Source organism: Panicum virgatum, chromosome 9N (assembly GCF_016808335.1).
Source record: "Panicum virgatum strain AP13 chromosome 9N, P.virgatum_v5, whole genome shotgun sequence".
NCBI classification, from domain to species: domain Eukaryota; kingdom Viridiplantae; phylum Streptophyta; class Magnoliopsida; order Poales; family Poaceae; genus Panicum; species Panicum virgatum.
The window spans coordinates 60,245,005-60,252,703 of record NC_053153.1 but is presented as its reverse complement, the minus strand read 5'-3'; the positions used below and the strand labels follow the sequence as shown (position 1 = coordinate 60,252,703).

The 7,699-nt window shown below is 43.1% G+C and overlaps 1 pseudogene; it reads right to left on the bottom strand.

Moving 5' to 3' along the window:
- Positions 1–45: 45 nt before the first annotated feature.
- On the bottom strand, positions 46–5,495 carry LOC120691991 (annotated as a pseudogene).
- Between the last annotated feature and the right edge of the window lie 2,204 nt (positions 5,496–7,699).

Sequence of the window (7,699 nt, the reverse complement as noted above, 5' to 3'; positions counted from 1 at the left end):
TCTTTTTTCGAATCGTAAAACTTTTTTTTTTCACCAATGAGAGGGTGTAGCAGCACGGAGAAAAGGTCTGATATTGCTTCTATCTATATACACGAAACAAGTAATAACCGAGTGATTTGACAGAGGTAAAAAGTCATATTTCATCCGGCACTAGTTTTCAGCCAGCGTCACACCGACGCCAAGCTAGATGCAACATCTGCAGTTTTCTATGGTTCTCCTCATATTCTGTAGAAAATATACAGCAATTTTTCACCTAAAACGTGTGATCGCCACATTCATCGAACCGGCAAGAATTCCTCTCGCTACTAAGCCCCGCCCCCATGCTCGATCGCTGCACAAGACGGACCAGCGACGGGACGACCTCCGACATCGGTGGCCTGAATTCTGGCTCAGGCTGTTGCAGTTGGAGATTGATCAATCGGCAACACTGTACAAAAGTTTGGAGAGGGAAATAGCAACTGAGCTGAGACGATTTACCTGGACACAGAGAGCGATTGCGTCTGCAAACCGGGAGAGCGATTTCGCAGGGTACAGCCCCTCCAGTGCTGGATCAACCATCTGGTCTAGCGAGTCTATGTCGTGCAGCTGCGGAGTAGCCCACCGGACTAATGATTGCTGGGACCTTGGCTGAGATCTGAAGTAGTTTCAGGCAACAGTTATCATTCAGTGCAAACTCACCGTCTCATCTTTCAACAGGATAAGTCGCAGCGCAGTGGTCTCTTTGCTCACCTGTCAAATGCTTTCCGGCCAGTCAGGAGCTCAAGCATGACGACTCCAAAGCTGTAAACATCGCTCTTTTCAGAGTACTGACCAGACATGGTCGCCTCAGGAGCTCTGTATCCCGAGTTGTCATCTGATTCCTGGAGTTGTCAAATTGTAAGGGAATCTTTAGATAAAGTTTGCCCGTTCATAAGCGCATTACTAACTTGAATGGATTAGATTGGTAAAAGAAAACTTCACAAATGAAACTTAAAATTGTCGTCTTCTTTTTTAAGATAGCTCAGCACAAGATGCAGTATACCAGAATAAGGTCTGACGACTGATTTTAATACTGAGACTTGGTTATTTCCATACTTGATTCTAAGTAACTCCTAACAAATAATAACATTAAATTGAACGGTAAAGTACTCGATAAGGATCAGAGTACGTTTATCTTATCGTTGTATTCATGCATTCTGAGATGTCCCATCTGTAAAACTACACATGAACAGAGAGTAACGGACTGATACCTGGAGTTCCTGGTTGGGAATTAGGTCTGCAAACCAACAATCTGAAATATGAGGGTTAAGCTCATCGTCCAACAGTATATTAGATGATTTGAAATTCTTGTGGATGATAGATGGCGAACAAGTTTCATGTAGATACCTGAAAAGCAGCACATATTAGTTCAAAAAAAAATCATTTGGCAAGTCTGCCTGACTTACTCTAATGCCCTCGCTGATCCTAGCGCAATCTTGACACGGTTATTCCACGACAACGATCTGCTGTTTCCATCTGACAGGTGGAGGAGGTCATGAAGACATCCATTCTTGTAAAATTCATATGCCAGCAAGCACTGTCCATGCTCTGAGCAGTAGCCATCTAGCTCTGAGAGGTTTGGATGATTTAGCTTTGCAACGTTTGCAACTAGCTTGATGAAGAAATCAGATGGGTGGTCTGGGATGGCTGAGAAATTTATTTTCTTCACAGCCAGAACCTGGAATAAGTAGGAACCAGAAACTGAGGCTACAATGGCTTAACAAAGTTGTGAGGCAAATTTAACTACAGCATGATGCAATATAAAACAAAAATAAAGGGAAAATATCAAAGATAGACTAGATCAAACTCCTTCCGTTCCAAATTATTGGTAACTTTCCTAAATTAAAGTTGTCTGATTTTTACAAATTTTGTAGAAAAAAGTAACATCATCTACAACATCAAATTGGTTTCATAAAATCCACCATGAAATATGTATTGATAGTGTATTTTTTTTTTGGTATGGTCATAGTTAGAGTGGTCTGATTTCTGAGTTTCTGTACCACATTAGGTCTTGCTTACAGATTTGCATAGTGTACAGAGAGTGAACTTCCAGTTTGAATATGGATATGCTACATACATGACCATAAGATAATCAGTTTACTTAAGAGCATAGTAACTGATACTATAAAATTATAAAGTAGTAAGCATTAAGAATAAGTGCTGTTGGGTTCGATAGAATGAACAGAGTACAGATGCTGTGATAATGAAGGTCGAAAATGTGTTCTTTCACCTCTGGAAAGAAAATTTTCGAACAAAGGCACTGAACATACCTTCTGATCAGACAGCTGTGCTCTGTAAACACGTCCAAAAGAGCCTTCACCGACCAGATTGTCAGGACTGAAGCTCTCCGTTGCTACCTGCAGGTCTGCCACTGTGTATGCAGTTGCCCTTATGGAAGAGAGGTTTACTTTCTTCGTGGCAGGCTTGTTGGTTGGATAATTTTCGTCGAAGGACTTGTGCAGCTCGATTTTTTATGGCGGTTTCAAGTTCATCGAGACATTATTCTTCAGTTCTTTTCCAGTTGGTGAGAGTGAGATAGAGCGGATGGGCCTAAGCTCTAAACATCAACAATTATTAGGAGATGAAAACAATACCAGGATGACGTATATACACTTTCTTAATAGAAGATCTCACAATAGACTTACGTTTAATTTTCCCAGAAGCAAGAGGGCTGAGATGCTCGTTCTTTTCAAGATCACCTCCTTGTTGACGCCTCATAGCTTTCCTCTTGATCAGAAAGAAGGCAACCAATGCACCTACAACCACAAGTGATATCACAATTCCTGCAACCACAGCACCGCCTACTTTGGAGCTTTTGCCATCATTGCCACCATTATCAGTATCGCTTCCTTGTGATGGACTGCTGTTACTTTTACTACGACTCGGAGTTCCAGAAGGAGATGGTCGCAAAGGTGGAGTGTCTGATGGAGGTTCCGTTGCAGCTGGTGCAGGACTGTTGCTAAAGAAGTTGCCATGTGTCCTACAACAACCATTCTCAATTACGATACCCATCCTGTAATTAGACTGGTAAGGGTAGTGAAAATACTTACTGGAGATTGTTTATGCTCTTTAGTTTTTCAGGGATCGACCCACTGAATTGGTTATTTGCAACATTTCTGCAAGTCAAATTGATGACTGGATCACTAGTAAAAAGACAGGTGCGATATACAGCGTGTTGCAAGTGTACTTACAGGTCAGTCAAAGGGAGATAAGTGAGGACGTCTATCGTGCCGGTAAATTGGTTGTTCTGCAAATAACTGAGGACACGGCAATTCGTCATTGCAATTCTGGGATTTCAGTACTTATTTGGATTTCTTACCAGTATATTTTATAATGATTAATGAAGGATAAGGAGAATGTCCTTACAGGGTGCTTAAACTTGTCATGTTGCTGAAGCTTTCAGGAAGAGTACCAGAAAACGAGTTATATGACAAGTCCCTACAATAATTTTGCCTATTATCTGTCAAAATCTCCACATGGTAGCTCACCAGTCAAACTTCTGTATAGATATAAATTAAAGAGCACTTACAATGTTGTTAAGTTGGTGAGCAGGTCGAACACAACATTGATGTCTGACAGCTGATTATGACCAAGATTTCTGAACCAAATAGTGGCATAACATGTTGAGATCTTATCAGTGTCCTATAAAGGTAGACACACTATGAAAATGACAAACATAACCTACTTACAAATACTGAAGTGCAGACATTTGGGAAATGGAGTAAGGTATGGTCCCAATGAAGTTGTTTTTATCAAGATTTCTGCACGTCAGGTGTTTTTGTCAGACTAACAGATAGATCAACAAAGACAAGAGCCAGTCAAATCACAACTTACAGTCTCTCAAGATTTGTTGGGAGATTATAAGGGATATCACTTCCTCCGAGATTATTGTTGCTCACATCACTGAAACAACATAACAAATAAAAAGCGACAGTGCTAAAAGGCCGACACTTAGCTTCGAAACACTAAAAGTATGCGGGAGATGATTCCACTAACAGCTCAGATAGTTCAGTGAGGAGATTCATGTTGTATCCCAGGGTCCCATTTAGCCCCATGTCGGGTACTTTTCTGAAGAAAATGAGCATGTCAGAAGAATAGAAAGTTTATGTCAGAATCATGTCTTCCCAGTGTCACCTCACATTGTTATCACTCTTGAACCAGAGCAAGTAACCCCAAGCCAGGACTGGCCACAAGGGTCGCCGTTCTGGGGCACCCAGTTTGTCAGCTGCGACGGCGAGTTCAAGGTTGTGTAGAACGTGTTGAGGGCAGTCACTGAGTAGGCAACAACATCAACTCAGATAGCGTGATAACAATAATTGAGTGAAACTATCATGATGACTGAGTTCGTCAACAAATTGTCAGCTATCAACAGTGCCAACAGTACTAGTGTTTTTCTTCTTAAAAGAAAAGAAAAAGGAATTTACTACAAGTTTATTCTAGTTTTATATTTTCCATCATCCCAGACTCTGAAGTCAAAAGGAGCAGTCCTACTTGCAGTACCAAGGACCTAACTTTTGAGCAATCCAATACAAAAAAAAGGAGTTGATTTAACCAACCAGAACGACCGCATCCCGGTATAATTTATAAAATAATACAGGCATAAAAGGAAGAACAGCAAACCAAAAAGAGGGACCATTTGCACTACTTTTTCGTCCCGGTTATCCGGATAGTACAAACAACACTACCAGAACGGCGATGACTCGTGGAGAAACGCTCTGCCAAACCTGTGGCATTCTATCAGTCCAAGGCCAAATTCCCAATCATTCACGGCATAATTCAACTTAAACATTTAGAATTTTGGCCTTCTGAAGGGGAGAAGTCAAAGGAAAGGAATGGACAAGAACATCAAGAACTGAACAGTCAGCAATTTGGCACCTCCATGGGCCCCTGGAAGAAAATGAATGGCTAAAGAGCACACCGTGATTTCAGATACTGTGATAGCTGAAGTTACAGCGGTTTCCCCAGTCCAAAAAAGGGGGGAGGAGAACAAACAGTAGCAAAATGAGATAGAACAAGCAATGTTTGCATAATTCCTACGCACAACACTGCTACTCCATTGGAGCGAAGAAACCAGTTGTAATCAAGCGAAATGGTAGGATGCAGACTTTTGCATTGGTATACTAGCAATCTGAAGGCACACTGAAGATGAAGAAGCGTCACTAACAGTGTTTCGCCCCCATCCATTGATGGCCCAAGAACCATAGAGAGAAGTCAGAACAATTTACTTCAAAAAAAAGTCAGAATAAAATCGAAGGGGCCAAACGCAGTGTTCTTTGTATGCTAAACCAAACATATGCTTCAGTTCAAGGAAGATGAGAGCATAGAAGGGAACAAGAATCGCTTACCATCATCGGAGTTGGTGTCGCCGGTGATGCCCGTGAAGACGGTGGCCAAGAGCAGCGCCGCCACTCCGGCAGCGCCCAAAGCCATGCCTGAGGCTGCTCTGCCGTCACACGTTCTTGGCTTCTTGCCTTCACCATGGAGACATCATACATTCTTCTCAGAGTATCCAAGAAAGCAGGGTGAAGAGAGAGAAAAAAGGATATCTACCTTTTGGTCACCCCTCTCTCTCTCTCTCTTCTGGCTGTGTGTCCCTCCTGTGGCCTCCCTGCCCTCCTCCCAGTGTTTTCCTCGCTCTCTTTGGGCATTTATATACGTCTTGTCACGAGCCAGAAACTGGAAGGCAGAAGAGGCCATTTATTTACGAAGTTAACAATATTTACATTTTACCTTTTTTATTTAGCACTTCGCCACTAAAAAGATCAGCATCACTTCCTCTCACACATAATTTTTCTGGAGGAAAAAAAAACTACACAGTCCCTCCACTCTTGCTCTTATTAAAAAAAGGTCCATCCACACTCTCTTAGAACCGGTACGAGCAGAAGCAGATGCGACCGTTGTACCCAAGTGAGATGCATAAAAAAATAGAAACTCTCAGAACAGGATAAAACTCACTAATAACCCTCTGTTTGCTTGGTTGTGTCTGGTAGCCAGTACTGATTTATTATGAGAGAAAAAATACTAGCTATTGGCTGGTGCTAATTTGATGTGAGAGAAAAACACTACTGGACTGATTGACAGATATTTTTTTTAAAAACGAATATATACGCTATCTAACCCACATGTTGGGGTGGTAAATGGTCTTAAAATTTTATTTAGATAATCGAGGAATGGGATTCTAATCTTATACCATTTCGAAATTGTTCCTGACGTTTTGGGCTGTTGGCCTATTTTCGAAATTGTTGACGTGCTGACCCTCCGCTCAATCAACTTGACGCAAATGCACCCGCCAGCCCGCGTCCGTCCGTTGCGCTCCGCATGCATGCCGTCGGTTCCACTCCCGCATTGATATCGCGCGTGCCGCGGCCCTCCTCGTTTCTCTCCCGCGCGCATTGATCGCGCGCCTCTCTCGCGCTCCGTCTCCACGCGCAGCCAGGCCTCGCTCCATCCTCACTTGGCCAAGCGTCGCCATGGATTCCAGCCGGAAGCTCGATCACGGCTCGGTGTCGGCGTTCGTAGACTCGGATGCGGCTCGATCACGGCGTTCGTCGCCGAGGAGGTCCTGCCGGTCGCCGCGGACGTCGAGGTCGTCGCGGACTCCGTCGAGCTCGTCGCGGACTCCGTCGAGTTGGTGCCGGCCTCCGTCGAGCTCGTCGCGGACTCCGTCGAGATGGTGCCGGCCTCCGTCGAGCTCGTCGCGGACTCCGTCCAGGTCGCGGATTCCGTCGGCATCAAGGAGGCACCAGACGATGACAAGGTGGTGGTGGTGCACTGTCCTCGCTGCGGCACCTTCCATGCCGGCGGCGTCTTTGGAGAGGAGTGCTACCAAGCTCGCCGCGAAGCTCGTAGGTGTGCCCGCTGTGGCCTTCTTCATGAAGACTATGATTTGACAGTAAAGTTGCATAATATGGAGAAGTTTGATTGTGAGATCTTCATTCCTGGCGTGGACAAATTTGTAATGAGAGGTGACTCGATATTTCTTACTGATGATGTTATGAACAAGTTGGACGAGCACTACTATGCTGTGAAGAAATTGGAAGAAGAAGCAAAGATGAAGAACGACGGCATACATGATCAGTAAGGTGCACAAGCTAACATCGTTACATGCAGAAACTAATTGGTTCAAACAATAAAGTGCAAGTGCTTCGGCAGGGAGACTACTATGAATAAACTAACTTGTTTTTTCTAATGCTTTCATGCAGGGAGACTAGCAAGTGCTTCGGCTAGCAATGAAGCTTCACAAGGAATTTGCAATGGCAGCCTATCTTCCCTCTCTAATCTTTGTTTCTGCATGTGAGGAATCTTTATATTATTACATCCTTTAATCTTCATTGCTTCCTTCAAAACAGTTTGTAGTGTTACAAATATCCTGTTTGCTTTCCATGGACTGTACTCCAAGAATGCCTACAAAACATGTGGTCAAAAAATTAGATCTATCATAGTCTTAGAATTTTTAAACAATCAAATGGATGATCATTTACCTCTTGCACTACTGGAATTAGTTGTTGCATTGTCTTAGCATCTTTCTTGTATTGAATAGCTTGGATAGCTTGAAAGAAACCCAAATCTAGAATGTTAAAATCTGGAGAATTGGGTGGTTGACATATAAACCTAATGTCAAACCAATCTTGCTTTGCAACCTCACAGAACTGAGGATCTGTTATCGCCATAAATTAACAGG